At 41.3% G+C, this 20791-nt stretch overlaps 1 protein-coding gene across 1 annotated transcript in view; it reads left to right on the forward strand.

Annotated features, from left to right (window-relative positions):
* The window catches only part of AKAP6 (A-kinase anchoring protein 6), a 427520-nt gene that overhangs the window by 212723 nt on the left and 194006 nt on the right, over positions 1–20791 (forward strand). The window lies entirely within an intron of this gene.

The following is a 20791-nucleotide window of genomic DNA, read 5'->3' on the forward strand; positions in this document are numbered from 1 at the left end:
AAGCAGCCTTGAGCTCTGCTGTTGCTGTGGAACTATAGATTCCAGAATACCTTGTTTTAGTATAATGGAAAATTCCATTGCCCAATGCAAACGTCAATCAGATTACTACCTTAGCAAATAACAAAGTGTAACTTCATCCGAAAGATATATTAAATATTACATAGTATGAAATACGGTGCCTTTGGGTCCAGGGCAGTGTCATGGATGGGATTTATGTGCTCCCTACACTATGGCTAAGCATTGGCCATACCTTTTGCCCCATCTAGGGCATAATAAGTCTTCTATTGCATGAGCAGTGTGTGTTAAACAGAGACTGCATATGAGCTTTGCTGGAACAGCCTACAGGTCTAAATATGGCCATAGATGGGTAGAATTTTGAATGAAAATTCTTATAAAAAGAATGTTCTAAGAAAGTTCTTTCCTTTTTCTAGTCATCAGTGGGTCAAGTCTATGTTAATTTTCAACTGCAGTGACAAGAAAATTCAAAGGAGCAGGATGGAAAACTTTCCTCAAACAAATTTCTTACAGTATATGTGGTTTTTGTTCTGAAAAGTCCATTCATTCCAAAATAAAATGTTAAAGCAAACAAAATCTTTCAAATGACATTCCAATGTTCTGAGAATGTTTAGCGATATTTCATACAAAATTTCCTAAGGCTTTTTCTACTCCCAATGTTAAAATAAAAAAGCGCTTATCAGATAAAAAAACGGTCGCAGGAGTCAGACAGGCTGCTTCCTGGTATTGAAGTGCGTGATGATGTCACACGCATTGGCTCCGCCCTATGCATTTTGTCACATCTGACGTTGTCTGAGTCACTATGTGGCTCTTTTGACTCTCTCCTCATTTATGGCTGAGTAATACAAGTTTAAGATGACTGCCATGAAGGTGTGATTGGACCTGGAGGAGGAGGTACACACTGTCTCAGATGGTGACAGTTTGGAGACACAAGCACATTTTGACTCTTTTTCATTACTAGAAAGAGTCCATTTGCTTTGGTAAGCGTGTTTATTTGGCACGTGGTGGTGTCATAATTTATGAAGATCTGTAAGGTGAAGTGTAAATGTAAATTTCACTGATCATTTTGGGACTGTCCCTGTTTGCTACACTTACCTGTTTGGACTTATTCATATTATGGTTTTCTCACATTTTCTATTGCCCTATCAGCGCTGTACTTTTGTTTATATTTAGTGAGCAATTTGTATCAATTGATGTGTCAGCTGCTATATTTACTTCTCTGTGCATGATTTTAGAGATTTGTTGACTGTAAGGACAGAAATGGACTATTAGGATAGGAAATCTCTCTGCAGGGGACAAAGATAAAAGGGTTAGATCTTCTGACAATGATTTTATTTATGTCTGTACCTTCTTGCCTTGATGACAACTGCACCCAAATTTCTTGTATAGGTGTCACAGGGATTGAAAATCAGGGAGAATCTTTCCAATGGGAATACAACTGTGACAGAAAACAGAGAGTGTCACCCAGGGCCGGCGCTACCTAGAGCCAAGAGCGCACATCATGCAGGGGCATGCAACACAGTCCCCCCACCTCTACTGCCCACTCACCTGGCAGCCGGCTCGCGTGCTGCACATCCCCACCATGGCCATTGTATTCTGTATATCCCATAAGAGGAGGGAGAAGGAGGTAGGCTAGGTCTGCCCCACCTCCTCCCCATGTCCCCCCTCTGCCCTCCCACAACCCCCACATGCAGCCAATCTGGGCCTGGGAAGGGGGTGTGGGCAGGAGATTTCAAAGCAGCCAGCACTCTCTGCTGTTCACAAAGCTGCTTGTTGGCTTCACTGTCTTCCCCAGCCGTGGCTGCCTTCCACACTCTACCTCTCCACTTGCCTACACCTTCAGGAGTCTCCAGCCAGGCACAGGCCCCCCATCCCCCCCCCCCCACACACACACACATGCCTTTCCTTCGTCAAGGCTTCCTCTCCATCTGGTTTGTGAGCACAATGGTACTATCTGCCACAGCACCATCCAGCTTAGCATCCAGCAATGCCTTGCTTTGCCATTCTAGTGTGGTGGCTTCTGCCTTCCATGTGCCATAGTCTCTGCCTTCCATGAGCCATAGTCTTCCTGCCTTCCAGGTGCCTTAGTGATCCTTCCTGCCTTCCAGGTGCCATAGTGATCCTTTCTGGCTTCCAAGTGCCATAGTGATTCTTTCTTCTTGCCTTTCAGGTGCCATAGTGATCCTTACTTCCTACCTTCCATGTACCATAGTAATACCCCTTCCTTTCTACCATAGTGATTCTTCCCTCTCTCTCTCCCTAAGGATTGGTTCCTACTGCAGTACTTATTCTCTGACTTCATCCCACGGTTCCTCAGGTTCTTCATAATCCTCTATTTTAAGCTTTATGTCTATTTTCAGTGTATACAAAACCAGATGTATTGGAAGGATTTTCTAAATGATTGTGTTGAGATTTATATGTATCCCTGAGACTCCACTTGTGGCACAGCAATCAAAGCATATTTTATAGGCACAAGGAAGCTCTGGTTTTAACTATGGCCCTTAAGTCCCTCCCATGATCATTCATGGCCACACCCATACCCATGCTTGCTGCAGGTCACTGTCTCCCTGAAGTGTCCCTCATTCTCAAGTCCAAATAATGAGAGGGGGCGGCAAAATGAGGTTTCGCCTAGAGTGTCAAAAATCCTTGCACCAGCCCTGGTGTCACCTGACCATTCAGATAGCAAGGGAGCATAGATAGAGCTGGGGTGAGGTCTATCAGCAGACACTGCCACTTTGCACTGAATGGGAAAAACTACAGTGGGGTTGATTTTCTAAAACCGGAGAGTGCAAAATCTGGTTCAGCTGTGCATGGTAGCCAACCAGCTTCTTACTTCAGCTTGTTCAATTAAGCTTTGAATGGTTCCTATGCAGAGCTGCACCAGATTTTACACTCCAGTTTTAGTAAATCAGCCCGTGTGTTTTTAAATAAACCTTCTTCTTTCCCAGAAGTTACTGATGCCTTAATGCTATATGAGCTCCTTCTGCTTTCCCAGCCACTAAATTAATTATATTAATTAATTTTATCAGTAAAGTTAACAGAGTGCTGCAGTAGATGATTTATAACCATTGCCTTTGTACATGAGTCGTCATAAATAAATAGGCAGCTATAGAATATTTTTTTTGTTCTGTACATTTTACAGTATAAAAGACCTCAATATGATCCTTGGTCAGCTGACCTTGATGATGTCATTTAATAAAATATAGCTAATTCTAATCACATATAGTTATATATAACTTTGTGTTATGTGTGTTCATGTGTTTACATGATAGAATAGATGTATTTCATCATTAAAATGTCTGTTACTAGCTTGATAAAGTCTGAAAAAGGTCTCCCATTAAGTACAATAATTAAACCTCACCTGTCCTACTGCGTGCTTTGATCCCCTTTGCGCTCCCTTTGCTGGCCCCTGTGTCATTACAAGATACATTCATGATGTTGGGGCTGGTGGTAGAAACCACTGAGCACAGCTGGGAACCAGGCATTTGACACTCCTTGAAATGTTTTAAAGTCTTATTAAACCAATGAAATGAAAAATTGAAACTATATGGCTCCTATAGTGTGTACTTGCCCTGATCCAAAACACCTAGTGTGAATTTTGCCCCCTCTCATTCCTCTATCTGCATGAATCACTTTTGATTGACAGTCCTGTGAGATAGTTCCGCCCCTCCAGCAAGAAACTGACAGCCACAGCTGTGCATGTTTTCCTAAGAGATTGCATGGAGGGGTGTGTCCACCTCTCCACTCAGGTCTCGGATTACACTCAGCTATCCTGCTTAATGCTGTGCAGTGTGTTTTGCGTGGGATCCCAGCCCCCTGCCTTTTGGAGCCCAGAAAGCTGTGTAAAATCTTCACTTTAGGAGGCTGTCAAGCAAAGAGGGCTGCAGATAAACAGGTACAGCTTATGTAGAAGTATTTGTTTCATCACTTTGTATCACCTGAGACTAGACACACACATCAGTGGGTATATGTAAGGGTTTACTACAACTTTAATGCTGAAGGAACTATAGTAAATGTAGCAGTTGATTAGAATGAAGATCGATGGTGTGGGCAGTGAGATGGGTGAGTATCAGGGGCATTGCTAGGTCTGCAAAAGATCTGGGGCTAGAGCCCATAGCAGCGGTCACCAACCTGGGGGGGGGGATCACGATGGCGGTAACTAATTTTTTGCGGGCAAAGGAAGGCTGGTGTTGGCGTTTCACTCATCATGGCACCATGGTTGATATGGTGTCAGGGTGATCAGAGCGCATTGTTTCTATTGTTACATTGTAATATATAATGAAGTAGTTCAACTCACCATAATGCAGAATCAGTGGGAGCCCTGGGTGTGTCACTTGCCACGTCACCTGCCGCCATTTGCAGATTGTCACTTGCCACATCACTTGCCACCATTTGTAGATTGTCACTTGCCCCCATTTGCAGATTGTCACTTGCCACATCACTTGCCACCATTTGCAGATTGTCACTTGCCACCATTTGCAGATTGTCATTTGCCATATCACTTGTCACCATTAGCAGATTGTCACTTGCCACATCACTTGCCACCATTAGTTAGCAGATTCTCACTTGCCACTATTAGCAGATTGTCACGCCAGCCAGTGCCACCAAAGGTGCATTGTCAGTGCATTGGTGGTAGGCTGGCAGCACTGGTCTATTTAGGTCTATTTAGTGAGGGTAGGAGAGCGGAGCAGTGAGAGATGATGTAATCTCCCTGCTTCCTGCCGCACCTCCGACATTTAAAAGACCCATGTTGTGAGGGCAGAAGAGCGCTGATGTGTGGCGGGCAGTGGGATATGATGTCATCTCTCAGCTCCCCACCGCACATCGCTCCCACGGTGAAGTGGTCCAGCTGTGAGGGCGGAAGAGTGTCTCTTCTCTCCTCCACCTCCAATGCCGCCCACCGCAGCCGCGACCCACCCGCTCTTCTCTCCTCCCCCTCCAATGCTGCCCTCCGCAGCCCACCCGCTCGTGTCTCCTCCACCTCCAATGCCACAGCCGCGACCCGATGAGACTCGGGGCTATGGCCTCCAGATTCGGGGCTCCAGCCTTGATAGCCACACCCTGGCAATGCCTATGGTGATTCTTTTCTTTGCTAGGAGACCTTTTTCTGACATTTTAACAACAGAGTTGCTTCTAGCTTTGTTTCAAGCTTAGATTGAAATCACGGGTAGGTATAAAATGCTACCAATTAATACAGTTATGTATTAATACACCAATTAATACAGTTATGTAATGTGACTCACAAGTACCTGGATTTGGCTTGGTGTAAATCTGCTGTAATCTCCTGCACAACAGCAATCAGCTTGGGTGAGGGAGGAACGGTACTAGGAGGCAATCATGTGTGCTGCAGTGCACTTGTACTAGCGGGGAATGTAGAGAGTACGTGTAAAACACCACCAATCACACATGCAGTTTGTCATGGTGCAAATGCCAGCAGCAGGCAATGTTGTCAACCTTCAGTATTTTTACTGGCAGCCAGTAAAAAACTGGTACTTTTCTCCTGCCATTAAATTGCCAGTAAAAAGAAAAGGTTGCCAGTAAAAAAAATATGGCTGTGATGCTTGGCTCGGAACTGTGCATGTGTAGCTCGGGTCTGGAGGCAGCTGAGACCATCCAAGTATATGCTACAGTGTGTTTGGGCAGTACCGGTGGGGGGCAGGTCATTGCTAATTGCATAGTGTACTTGTTTGTAGCCTAAATACTGAAATTTGCACTTACAACTGTAATTTTGTAACTTTTGGAAATGCCAGTAAAAACTTCTTTGCCAGTAAATTGTGAGTGTTGTGTCAGTAAATTTCAATCTGGTAGGTTGCCAACACTGGCAGTAGGATTTCACAGATTCCTGTTATTGTGTTTGACAGTTGTGAGTGGCTAGCTGGGGCCACTGAGCCAATACACTTCAGTGACAGGTTGCAGCGCACATTTGCACAGCCATTGATTACCTGCAGTGATTGCCACTGGACGCTCTTTGTGTGCATCCATAAGCAATCACCACAAGTAGTCCCTTGTTGTGTGAACAGCCATGAATAGCTGCAGGCACTGCAACCTGTCATTGAAGTGTACGGGCTTGGCAGCCACAGCTAGCCGCTTAAAACAGCAGAAGGAATGAGTAGATTCCTGTCACAGGCAACATGCAAACACTGTTAAAGTCTATAGGACACGAACATGAAAAACCAAAAGTGCTAATTTTAAAGGCTTATATGCAAGTTATTTCCATAAAAAGTGTTTGGGGACCCGGGTCCCATGGGACATGTATCAATGCAAAACAAAAGTTTTCAAAACAGATGTTTTTTTAGGAGCAGTGATTTTAATAATGCTTAAAGTGAAACAATAAAAATGAAATATTCCTTTAAAACTTGTGCCTGGGGGGTGTCTATAGTATGCCTGTAAAGTGGCACAGCTTTCCTGTGTTTAGAACAGTACCACAGCAAAATTAAATTTCTAAAGGAAAAAAATCATTTAAACCTGATCGCGGCTGTAATGAATTGTCGGGTCCCAGCAATATAGACAAAACTCATTGAAAAAAATTACATGGGCCCCCCCCCTCATCTATTATCAGGCCCTTTGGGTCTGGTATGAATATTAAGGGGAACCCCGAACCAAAATTTAAAAGAAAAAAATGCATGGGGGTCCTCCCAAAAACCATGCCAGGCCCTTCAGGTCTGGTATGGATTTTAAGGGGAACCCTGCGCCAAAATTAAAGAAAAATGGCGTAGGGGTCCCCCCAAAATCCATACCAGACCCTTATCTGACCATGCAACCTGGCAGGCCACAGGAAAAGAGGGGGGGACAAGAGTGCCCCCCTTCTGAACCATACCAGGCCATATGCCCTCAACATGGGTAGGATGCTTTGTGGTCCCTCCAAAACATCTTTCCCCATGTTGATGGGGACAAGGGCCTCATCCCCACAACCCTTGCCCGGTGGTTGTGGGGGTCTGTGAGTGGGGGGCTTATCAGAATCTGGAAGCCCCCTTTAACAAGGAAGCCCCCAGATCCTGGCCCCCCACGTGAATTGGTAATGGGTACATTGTACCCCTACCAATTCACAAAAAAAGTGTCAAAAATTGTAAAAATTTACGTTGGGCAGCGTGATATGGATTTACATCGTGGGACATTTTTATTTTTTAATTTTTTAATAAAGGACTTGTCGCAAAGTGTCTCCTGTCATTCTTACTATTTTTGACACTTGTTTCATGAATTGGTAGGGGTACAATGTACCCGTTACCAATTCAAATAGGGGGGGCCAGGATCTAAGTGTCCTCTTGTTAAAGGGGGCTTCCAGATTCCGATAAGCCCCCCGCCTGCAGACCCCCACAACTGCCGGGCAAGGGTTGCGGGGACAAGGACCTTGTCCCCATCAGCATGAGGACAAGGTGCTTTGGGAGCAACTTCAAAGCATCCTCCCTATGTTGAGGGCATGCAGCCTGGTAAGGTTCAGAAGGGGGGGCACTCTCTCGTCCCCCCTCTTTTCCTGCGGCCTGCCAGGTCGCGTGCTTGAAAAAGGGTCTGGTATTGATTTTGGGGGGACCCTACGCCATTTCTTAAAATAAAAATTTTGGCGCAGGTTCCCCTTAATATCCATACCAGACCTGAAGAGCCTGGTATGGATTTTGGGGGGACCCCCCACGCAATTTTTTTTTCATTTTGGTTCAGGGTTTCCCTTAATATTCATACCAGACCCAAAGGGCCTGGTAATGGATTGAAGGGGAGGGACATGACCCTACATGAGAGTCCACCTCATGGGTGTATATACAAACATGTTTTTTACTTTTAATACAAAATATTTTTGATCTCCTTTTTCAGATTTTGCAGGAAGATCTGGTTGACTTATTCGACCCGATACTTCCCTTCTCTTTAAAAGGGTAGAGTGTTGTATACTTATCAATTATTGGCCTTTCACTTTTTAACTGTATTTTTCATACATTTTTTATATATTTTATATTTAATATCATTATACAGTGGTTTTTAGGTTTTGGTCACACTCCTTCCCTTTCTCTATTGTTGTCCATATGTAAAATAATTGTGACCCATGTTTTATTCAGATAGCATCCCTTTTGTTCCTTACAGAGGAGTGTCTATCTGTTATTTTCCAGTTTTTTCTAAATGATCCAGTTTCTGAATATAACAATATACTTTGTGAGTTGGTTTTTAAATATATATATGATGTCACAATTTGCATTGTGTCATTGCGCCATCTGGAACGCATATTATTCATGTTCCCACTGGGTGACTACTTTCCCTTACTGGTCAGACGTGGAACGCCCATTTGCTGTGCTTTTGAGGTGCGTGACGCTGTTGCGTCACAGGGTATCTCGTGGCGCGGCGGGTGGATTACTTCCCCTTTCTGGCTAGTTTTGGAATGCACTTTATACCATATAGTGTGACCAAACCCCTGTATTTTTGAATATATTCAGGTGTTTTTAACTAGCCTGCAGGAAATGTCATTCTTTAATGTGTGTGCTGTAATTTGTTTTTGAAAGCACTTATTTGTTCTACCAAATGTACGTTTTCTAGCTACATTAAAGCTTTTTGAATTTTAAATGGAATCACGCTATATGGCCCTTTCTGTTCTCCTCTCTTATAATCACCCTTACTAAATTTATGAAACATTTATGAAATCCCATGAAATAATCCTGTAAGGACACCCTCCATCTTGGAGATTCCATGTGTCCATCTACGGTACATTTGTTGTCCATACAACGCAAGCCCGTTTGACTCATAGAACGTAGGTTCTCTTCAAACATTTTGGTAAGCCTTCTGTTTATCGGTGGTGGTTCCCCTCACTTTAGCCATACATCCATGCTCACTGTTTAGATATCAACAAGAAGTTTTTGAACTTTTTTTATTTTGTCTTTAAACCCTTTATGGACATTTAATCACCTGTATGCACGGACCATCACATATGTTTATGCTGTTTTATTCTCATTTCAACATTGAGAACATTTGGGTTCACTTCCCACATTCACTTGTATCACATTAAGTTTATTCTTTTCACAGAGTGCTACACTATTTGTTTTCCTGTGGTATTGTTCTAAACATTGGAAAACTGTGCCACTTTACAGGCATACTATAGACACCCCAAGGCACAATATTTAAAGGAATATTTCATTTTTACTTTGAGCATTATTAAAATCACTGCTCCTGAAAAAACATCAGTCCCCTGGGTCAGGACCCAGGTCCCCAAACACTTTTTTACAACAATACCTTGCATGTAAGCATTTAAAATTAGGTTTTTCATGTTAGTGTCCCATAGACTTTAACGGGGTTCCGCGGCTTTCGAAATTTGGCGCAAACACCACATAATGTTGTTGTTTGCCAAACGTCTGAACAACCAAAGTTCTGTTCGCCCATCCCTAATTATGACATATTCAGGAAATTATGCAGGCAAAACAACTTACTAAGCACGGCCTTGGCTATAAGGGCGAGAAGGGAGCATACAATTACATCGATATTCTGAAAGATGAATCACAATTACTGACTGTCAGCCATGGCTCCCAAACTTTATTAATAGAGGAAATCCATTCTGCTGATTTTTCCCTCCTTGTCTGTAATTGATGGTGAGTTTCCATTTTACTAAGAGCAACATCATATGTACATAGAAAGGTATCTGAACCTGAAAAGAGTGCATTGTGACCTGAAATATGGAAGGAAGGTGAATAACAACTCCAGTTTTTACAGCCGATGTGACAGATTCCTACCATCACTTGCAATAATCAAATCGTTTTGCGGTCCCTTTGCGAGTAATAATGAGCACTTGCAGAGGTCAAAAGTGTTCACTATCTCTTGGAAAACCTGTGTGATAGATGAGAAATCATTCCCTCTTCCCTAGGGAGTAGAGAACAATTCTTTCAACATGTGTGCTCTAATACCAAATATCAGTCCAGTTAAGGTGTCGCTAGCATTTACATAACAGTGGGAGTCGCATGCTGGTTATCTAAGTATCTAAGCTACATGAGTCTATGCACCTAGCTGCGTTCTGGCTTTAGGAAGAGGCATGCTGCAATCAACAGACGTCTTGTGGTCAGAAACAAAAAGACCAATTAAAGCTGCCCTGGGCAGAATAAAAGAGGTGCTCAATTAAAAATACAACAGTAGTACAGAAAGAGCGAATGTACAGTTTCACATGCCAACTAGATTTTATTATGCAAGTAAAAAAAACTAGACAATGCCTAGAGAAATGAAGAACTCTGGCCTGATGAATCTCTACTGTCTCACACTGATGAGGCGATGAGGATACGTTGAAATCCACAACCCTTAATTGATCTAATGGGATCAGCAATCCAGTCTGCTTAATCAGTGGGTAGTATTGGGGTGCATTTACCTAGAACAAACTGGCTGGAGAATCTCATCAAATGCATTGCTTTATAGTGCAATACATTTTGTAATCCTCTGGGAAATAATTTGCAGCACAAGTCAACAAAAAATGTTTGTAATGGCTTCAAGGATAAGCATTCATTATCTTAATTTGTTGTTCATAAAGATGTCAGTGCAGGTCTGTGGATGAAACAAAATATTTGACTTTACCATCCAATACTAACAGATTTGAAGATGGGCATGTTACAATATGGTATCCATTTGAAGTATTTTAAAATAAGCTTGCAATGTGATACAATATAGATACTACGTTATGAAGTGGCCAAGCAGCATATGCTAATGAGAACTTATTAAAGGATAACTTTGAAACCTATACCTAGACTACTTTATGCACTCTAAAGTATTTACATATTCTAAACAAGCCCACATTCATCTCTGAAGCTAGTGGCATTGTGGAGAAATTAAGCTTTAAACATCACAATACAGGCAGTGAAATCTAAGTTCTTTTTCTTTTGCTGCCCAGCCAAATAACTGTGTGAAGCAGATACCTTTTTTTTTTTACTTCTTGTCTGCGGTTACAGTTCAGATGTTCACACTGGTGTGTTATACTTTAACTCCCAGAAAGTAAATTTGTAGAGGTGAGTTTTAGTAACTAAAGGGTAAAAGTAAAAGTTTCATCCCATTGCTACGATCAGATCTCAGTGAACTGTGCTTGCATGGGGTAATCTAAACCCAAAAACAAATATGTAATATATTGAAATTTACTGGTACTTAGATTGGCATTTGTTGACTTTTGTTTTTGTCAAATTTTCATCTGATGTTCGCACCACTAACAGACATCTTTCTCCCTAGATTACAACACTTTTTTACTGTAGTGTATGTATGCAGGAGCAGCATTGTACCCCTAGGCTGCTTGATCCTAATTTGGACTATAGAATAGCTTCCTCTCTCCCCACTTTCATAACATAGGAGTAGGAGACATCTTGTACATGGTAACCTGGGCAGGGCTGTTAAGACTCCTTGATATTTCAATGCAGAACATGTATTGTGTTTTTGCAGCTCACTATAGGAAATTAGAAGCTGCCTTTTTTTTGTAAGGTCCAACAGGTATTTTTATGATTTTATCAAACAGATATAACAAATTGTATATCTAACAGACCAACACAGCAAATAAGGATGCACTCACACAGGGTGCACTCACAAGTGCGGGCACGGTTCACCCCGCTGGCCCTTATGAGTAGTGTGTGTGCTCTGAGCCATGCCATTAGAATAATTATGTACACCATGCACAGGGCCAGTTGGAAGAGGTGGTCTCAGGTGCAGTTCACTTATGGTCTGCTGCAGTTTACTTGTGGTCTGATACAGCTCACGTATGGTCTGGTACAGCTCACGTATGGTCTGGTACAGCTCAGGTATGGTCTGCTACAGCTCACGTATGGTCTGGTACAGCTCACTTATGCTCTGGTACAGCTCACTTATGGTCCGGTATAGTTCGCTTCAGTGTGAGTGGAACCTTGCCTGAGAACAGAACTCTTAATAGATGATTGGGCAGAGAAGCAGGAATCATTGTGTTCTGGTTTACTGACAGCCTGAACAAATGACAGAACTCCAATTAGAAACTAAAACAATCGATATTTAAACAGTATAAAGACACTCTGTAAACACTGATAATACCCATAACAGGTACAGTGCCTCCACATTTTGTCATGTTACAACCAAAAAATGTAAATGTATTTTATTGGGATTTTATGTGATAGACCAACACAAAGTGGCACATAATTGTGAAATGGAAGGAAAATGATAAATGGTTTTCAATTTTTTTACAAATAAATATGTGAAAAGTGTGGGGTGCATTTGTATTCAGCCCCCCTGAGCCAATAGTTTGTAGAATCACCTTTTGCTGCAATTTCAGCTGCAAGTCTTTTTGGGGATGTCTCTACCAGCTTTGTACATCTAGACAGTGACATTTTTGCCCATTCTTCTTAGCTCAAGCTCTGTCAGATTGGATGGAAAGAGTTTGTGAACAGCAATTTTCAAGTCTTGCCACAGACTCTCAATTGGATTTAGGTCTGGACTTTGACTGGGCCATTCTAAAACACAAATATGCTTTGATCTAAACTATTCCATTGTAGCTTTGGCTGTATGTTTAGGGTTGTTGTCCTGCTGGAGGGTTAAACCCCCCCCAGTCTCAAGTCTTTTGCAGACTAGCAGGTTTTCTTTTAAGATTGCCATGTATTTGACTCCATCCATCTTCACAACAAGTTCTGTTATGCATGCTTGCAAAAGTGAGCAATGGGCATGACCAGATTGTATCTAATAGTGAGAGTGGCCTAAAAGAGAATGATTAAACAGAACCGCTCCCTGACCACCTACCTCTAATTGAATACAGCAGCTATTTGGGTGAGTACACATTTTCATTGCCTCAATACTTAGCTTCATTGGGGGCCAATTTTAACTGAATATGTCAAGTTTCAAAGGCAGCTTCACCTGTCAAACTTGCCTGTTGAGCTCAATGGGACTGGGCAGCATCCACAGGACAAAAGGCTTGCGGTTGTGACACAGTATTTCAATGGAAGTTTAAACTCAAATTCAGGAGGCAGCAGTATCACTTCTTGCACTAACAGTTGGAGAGTCTTAAAGAGGAATTAAATACCAGGTGTGTGTGTTAAAGTGGATGTAAACCCACATTTTCTTTCTTTTTTTTTTTTATGTCATAATGTAGAGTATAAGATTTCATATCATTTGAGCCCAGTCTTGCCACAAAGTGTTAATCCAGCTCTGAGCAATCCTCTTTTATTGTTCAGTCAGATAAATCTTGACAAACAGAGAAAAACTTTGTCAAATCCTCCCCCCTTGCTGTGAGTGACAGGTGATTTACATATCTCACGCACTAGCCTAAGAGACATGTATTATTTTTTCATTCCCTCCCACTCCTTTCTTCTGCTGCTCTGCCAGGATTGGCTGTTCCACACCTCAGCATAATTGGGCATGCTGAAGTCATGTGGTTACTTTCCTGTCTTTTCACTGGATGTTAGAGATCATAGCAGAAGTTCAGTGTAAGAAATATACAGGAAAAATGCATATTGACTCCACCCACCGAGCTCCAGACAACAGACCCACCCACAGAATCTGCAGTTTTATGGTTCTCATAACAGACAGAGGGGAGACATTTGACAGGTAGGGATACATGCAGGAGGCATGTATATCCTTATAGATAACCCCTATGGCAGTAGTTTAGAAAGGATGACATTGGGTTTACATCCACTTTAAGCACAGAATGCAGGGTTCAGGTATGCGCTAAATACAGAGTGCAGGTTTCAAGAATGCACTGCATGCAGTGTGTATTTTTTAGAGTTGTACTGTGTACAGAGTACATGGTGCACCCTTTTCCCCTAAATTAGCCCCTCCTCCAGTACAGTGCTCTACTCCCAACTCCAAATCTCTCTCCTTGAGAGTACCTGATAGAGAACTGTGGCTGCAGATGAGCAGGATAGGTTACTCAGGAGGAGTGTATAGTGCAGTGATGGCGAACCTTGGCACCCTAGATGTTTTGGAACTACATTTCCCATGATGCTCATGCACCCTGCAGTGTAGTTGAACATCATGGGAAATGTAGTTCCAAAACATCTGGGGTGCCAAGGTTCGCCATCACTGGTATAGTGTAACTGGAGGACACGTGGGACTGTGAGCACAGGCTTCAGGAGCTGTTACCACCAGACAAACATTGGGTTCCATCTACCTATCTATGCAGAGAGGCAGCAGGCAGAACACAGTTGAGATCACTCTGCAGTCGGAGCTAGAGGAGCAGGATCCGCCTGCCTGCTCCTTCTGCCGCCGGCTCCGGCCTGCTTCTTTTTAAAAATAATCCCAACTGGATCCAAACTCTGGCTAAGTGGCTGCTGGTGCTGCATCAAACTGTCAAGGGGTTCTTTCTTACACTTGCTGAGCCAACACTAACCTGCCTGAAAAAAAGGACTGATTTTTACTGACATCAAATTTCTCAAACATACATTTACTGACAACTGTAATAATCCCTAATTTTTACAAACTGTCATAAAATTTACAGGTTTGGCAACCCTGTTATACCATAAATGTTGCTATGTACAGTACATTTGCCTTGATTGGGCACTCTGCTTCTTCAAATACATAGATTGTCACGTGATATGACTGCTCCACGTTTAGCTAGGTGATTTCCTTCCATGAGCCCTATACGGACAGGGTAATGATGCTGCTGATCTCTTTAGAACAGGAAGTGTGTTAATGGCAGGATCATTAGAGAAAAAAAAGCCTGAAGAAAGAAAATGAATGCAGCCAGCACATCTAAGGATTGATAAGCTGCAATATATTACATAGTTCATCTTGGGTGTAGACAATAAAAAGAAAAATTGTAAATATGTAAAGATCGTGGATTTTTATCAAATATGAGATAATGCCGTTTTGATCATATAAAATAACTATTAGGACAGTAACTTCTCCTACATGGGATGGATTATTCTATTAATAGTAAAAAGGGTTAATTGGTCCATGACCATCCTCTCTTCTGTTTCCATCCGCCTTACTAGAGAGGGCAGTATTTGTCATTGGCTATCTTACAGGGTTTAGATGGCACAGGCTGCCCTTTGTATGCAGTGAGACTCCCAGCTGTGACTTGTTACTAAAGCATGAAATTCTGCATGAAATAGTAATGAGGTACAGGGAAGGCACACAGTGACGATGAGTATCATACTGTGTGTCAGTAAATAACAAGCTGACTTTTGATGTATTATTAATATTTACATTAACACGGAGACCTTCGCTTACAGTGACAGAAATTGTTATATACACACATTGCTCCTTCTGTTATGCATAGCTCTATAGTCACCCACCTGCCGTATCCTAAGGCCTTTATTTTAAATAACTGTGATTTTCTCCTGGGTCATGGTCACTCTTCTGTTAGGCATTGGTGTAATCCCAGTTCAGATCATGAACACTCAGTACTCTATTATTTTTTAAATGGCATCTTCTACATAACAAAAACTATAGGCTTTTTTAAAGTATACATGCAATCATGGCAAAAGCAGACCTTCAGTCATTTTTTCAACTTTACATCTATTAAATCTTCTGCCCTTGTTGTTTTAACTTTGGATAGTAAAACATTTTTTTTCTGCCAGTAAATACCTTATACCGCCCACTTCCTGTTTTTTTGTCTAGTAACAAGCCTAGGCTTATGACATAATGCACAACTCTCTCTCAGTCTCCTGAGCGTTTGCCAGGAAGGGAGGGGGGATGAGTCATAAGAGGGCCAATGAGAGCAGCAGGGCTGCAGAGCTGGAGCTGTGCCTCTGTGTGTCTGTGTAAATCCAGGAAGTGAACAGGCAGCAGCTTCAGCTGCCCACAGTTAAAATGGCTGCAGCCAGACTTAGTGGAGGGAGATTTCTGCAGCATATTTCGCAAGTACAGAATCACAATATATATAAAATAATATGCAAAGTGGTTAGAGGGAAGCTTCAGAACGGCAAAGATGTTTTTATGACAAATTATGTGAGCAGACTGCAGTTCCTCTTTTACATCCATGAATTTGTATATACTGTAGAGCAACCAATTATGCCAATTATAATATTTTATGTTTATTTTCAACCAAGCCATCTTATTCAATCCTAGCCATATATTTTCATGCTACAGCTCCATAGCTGCTCACTTGTGCCTGCTTGCAGAATGAATTTATAAAGACTTTCTTTCCATGGTTAAAAAGAGTTGTCAAGTATTTGGAAGGAGTAAAGATTATTCTGCATTATAAGGAAAAAATTGTTCTGGTGGTAAAAATGTACTCACCCTATGTGCCAAGAGAGGAAATTGCCCTTTTTTTTTAAAGTGTTTTGCTCAAATGGTAGCTGAGCACATTGAGCACATTGAGCTTAGCATACAAACTGGTAAGCATTAGTTTGTTGTACAATATTAAGACGATTCCCCCCCAGCTGGGTTCAAGTTGGAGAAGATCAATGGGGACAAATAAAAATTATGTGATTTGGGATGACATGGGTATTTTCTGCAGGAATTGCAAGAATTATAGACATAAGAAAAGGAATGCCAGGAAGTGGGGCATATTAATTGCAGCAAGGAAGGTCATGTTTCCAGAGAATGCACCAAGGTTAAAACATACAACTTATGCCAAGAATCAGGGCATTAATATGCACAGTGCCCCCAAAGAAAAGAAGAAAAACATCAAACAGAGAATAAACCCAAAGTGGAAGAACAGAAGCGAAAATATGTCCTGGAAGGGAAAGTCGCTCCTGGAAGAGAAACTGAGGCAGACATGGAATAACCTGTGATGTTTGAGGAAGATGAGGAAGAAGAAGAGCAGAGTACAAGGAGAAAGGCAAAGATGTCTGATCATGATAAGGATGAACTAAAAACAGAAACAAAGGAAACAAAGCAATTTTTTTTAAGGAGGGTTGACTATCAATTTCTGAATTGCTGTTTATCTATTGGAGGGTGTTAAATAGGCTGTAACAGTTAGATGCCCTGGTGGTAGAGAAAAAGAGGAAATGTATTATTAAAGCATTTATTTAACATAGATAAAAAATGCAGTAGCAGAAGGGAAGATGGCTGCAGGTAGTAGTAGTACATTTTTTGAGTGTTTTTTTTTTTTTGGGGGGGGGGGGGTATTTTAGTAACCAAGTAAAAGGGAATTTTTTTCAAGAATAGGATGTGATGGTCATGGTAAAAAATAATTGATGCCAAATAATGCAAAACCTTTTCACTGATACCAATGAGTTGAGAATGCCTGATGCATAACTTGAGCAATTTTAATTAATGGTAAAAAATTACAACCTGAAACAGCTGTATGAAGTTTATATTAAATAGCTTTATAATACTAGGCTATATTTGCACTGCACTAGTGGTTCTGGATGTGCATCTGGCTGATGGGACTTAAAGGAATAATTTGCATGGCTCTGTCCACTGTCCTGAAATGAGCAATAATCCTCTAAATTTTGGCATAAGCAATAGAATGAGACATGTGAATAGCTTCTGTTCTAAGAATTCTCTGCTATGATGTATTAATGAATACAGAGCTGCAATAATCTGTGTCTCCAATATCTATCAGATGAACAATATGAACAATGAACAATATCTTACTTCTCTCAATAAAAGGTTTCACATTTCAGCAAGAGATTAAAAGAGAAGTATGACCAAAGCTTTTTTTTGCCATACTTCTCATCTGGTTCACATGGATGCACTTACTTTTGCTCCTGTGAGTCATTCCATATATCTTGACTATATTGTTGGGATCCTGACTAGCAGCTGGCTCAGCCTCTCAGCGTGCCACTGAGAGGCTGAGAGCTAGCCACTCCTGCCAACTTCCCAGCCTACCACCACTCCAGTGAGCATTGGAAGGGCAGTGCAGTGATTGATGAATAATAGTCATTGCTATCTGCTCAGAGCTGGCCAAGAACAGAGTGATCAGCAGTCGTGTGATCGCCCAGTTCTCAGACTTAGAGCCAGTGAGGATCAGCTCTCCTTAAAGTGTGTTCCCCGCTGGCTGGTCCTCGGGATCACCTATCCAGCATTGCTAATGAACAGCATTAATCATAGAGATAAACCCTCTTGTAGCTGGGTACCTGTTCAAGAATTTACAGTCACTTCTCTTGATCTCTTGAAGGTTGGAATTCCATTTATGTCAGCCTTTCTTAAATCTTTTTACCCTGAAGAAACTCATGAATAAATGTTTAGGTCCCCAGGAGCCCCTGCTTAAAATAATTGTATCTACAACTTAAAGCACATTAACCTGATTAATAAGATGTAGGTATAATAATAAACATACGAATGAGTAGAGCGGCATACCCAGAGTATTTGACACCCACATGGATAAATTTTTTAACAACCTCATGCTTTCTATGACAATATTTTTTTCAACAATATTTATGAAATTAAAATGAATCAATATAATAATGGGAAGAAAAGAAATGAAGGTAGACATACTTACTTTGATTGTCAATGTAGTGTCGCTTTACATAGATGGTCTCTAAAGAAGTGTCTCCTTACATTGGCCGTTACCGTGAAGAATCCCCTTACACTTAAGGTGAGTGGGAAGAATCCATCTCTTACAAACCGCTTAAAAGGACATTCCCGTTAGTGGTAACTTATCTGTAAAACAGGAGAAGAGGCTGTAAAGTTGCCACGCAATTTGCTCTGCAAAGTGACATTGGCCCCAACACTATGCAGGCATCATCATGTGAGAGGTCAATCCACCACTGCTCTAACAACCACTGGAGGAACCCTAGTTGTGAATGTCTGATCTAAGATATGTGGTGTGTTTCTGTAATAACTTCCTTCATGAAAGTTATGAGGCTCTGTCTTTCTACAGAGACCTACAGTGTATCAGTCAAGTGAATCCCGCTGTACGCAGGACATTATTACAGTGATATAGCAAAGAGAACAGATTGAATCCCAGCCTGCGGGTGGACAATAAACACCTGGACTTATTCTTAGTGATAGTTGTATTTTTGTCACCCGATGGGTGCTTGGAGGGAAGTCGGTCCTGACAGTTGGAAAGTGATACATAAACTCCATCTATTGCTGTAATAAAACCTGCTGTGACAATTGGTCTTATGATTTCAGTGAGTGTTATTCCAGTTCATCAGTGATTTAATGTGCTGTCCACGAGTGATGGTGTGTGGAAAATTATATTGAAGTTTATTATCTTTGATCATTTGGGGCAGTTAGAGTTGTGTCTTTTTTGTTTTATAATCTAAGTGATTCAATGATGGTATTGATTGAACCAGTTTGCTCTTTATGTAGGATTTTCTAGGATTGTGCAGAACTGATTTCATCTGTTCATTGTTTTGACTGCTGAGGGTGAAATCTGATTGGTTTTCAGATCATCATTCCTCATTACACTACATTCTTAAATGAGCCTCTAAATAAATATTTATGACCAAACAGGTCATTTATTTTTGGGTTGCACTGAACATGACAGATGAAGACTACTGGAATTGTGTGTGATTTAGAGAATGCACCCCAAAAATACACAGACAATTGACATACTTGTACAGTCCGAGTGGTCTTTATAGCATACTATCCCTAGTGATAAGGCTGTGATTACACAAAAGAAACTCTATACCCTCATTCATTGAAAAGTGAACAAGGAAAGTAAGGGGGGAGATTTGCTAAAACTGTTGCACACAGAATCTGGGACAGCTGTGCATAATAACCAATCAGCTTTTAGGTTTTATTGTCAAAGCTTAATTGAACAAGCTGAAGTTAGAAGCTGATTGGTTACTATGCACATTTGCAGCAGATTCGGAGTGCAGCAGCTTTAGTAAATCTCCCCAAAATCTCCCCCAAATTTGGTTTCCTATGATCAGTGTTCTTGTGGTTAGGAAATTTGCAAGCACAAATTTCCCCGTATTGGGGAGACTTTATCTTACTTCAGGACAGGAAATGATAGGTGCAATTTTCACTGTCACGGGAAGTCACAAAGAGTGATAATAACCTGACAAAGGTTTTAACCTGACCCATTTTATTGAAAAAGTGATTGATAATGCCCATGTCCCAAATGGAGAGATCTCCTATAACTTCCTTTCCGGACATTGAGAAAGGAAGTGGGCACACAGACTGCTAATAAAAGCACTGCAACCCTTACCCACTCTGTCCAAGATAAAAAAATATTTTTTTGTAAACAGTTGAACATAAACTGTTCCATTAAGTCCATTTGTCGCTGTATTTCCTTCCAGTCTAACTGCTCAACTATAGTAATATAAGTACCCACCAACAGATTAGAGATCATTTATGAATATGTTTTTTTTCATATGGGAATATGTTGGAGCACCTAGGGTAACCCACCAAACTACAGTGAGGTTAAGGGCTCATTCACATAGATGTTCAGCCCCATGCATGGTAAAAACTAATTTGTTTATTTTTCTGTCTAAATGCAGGCAGCCCATATAAGTGAATGGACACATATCAGCAGTATGAACTCACCTGCACAGTTGAGTTTGACAGGTATGCAGGGATGGGTGCATGGGCAAGATACATAGGCTCTGTATCAGGGCTTATGCACCTGTCCTTGTGTACATGTCAAATTCGGCTTTTCTGGTGAGCCCGTACAGCTGATGCATGTCCATTCCCTAATATGGGCTGCCTGCATGCAGCTCAGTGCTAGGACAGTAAACAAACAAAAGGCTCTTCACGCTGTATGGAGGTGAACACACATATGAATGAGCTTTGGTCTTAGGGCCATCTCTGAAATACTTACAATAATAATGGTGGTTAATTTGTAAAAATATCTAAAGGAATAATTGTCTATTGCCCTCAGAAGCCAATGACATTGGATATATGGAAGAGCATAAATAATAAGAAAATAAAAATAAAAGTGAATTTGCTTCAGGGATTGTGAAAGATAACTAGACAGCCCTTTTAAACCCCCCTTATGACTGTGATTCATTCCACTGCAGCCAGCACCAAACAGAAGTGGCACTGGCAC

The sequence above is a fragment of the Lithobates pipiens genome, unplaced genomic scaffold (assembly GCF_037356315.1).
Source record: "Lithobates pipiens isolate NorthernLeopardFrog02 unplaced genomic scaffold, aLitPip1_a1.2 Scaffold_30, whole genome shotgun sequence".
Taxonomy (NCBI): domain Eukaryota; kingdom Metazoa; phylum Chordata; class Amphibia; order Anura; family Ranidae; genus Lithobates; species Lithobates pipiens.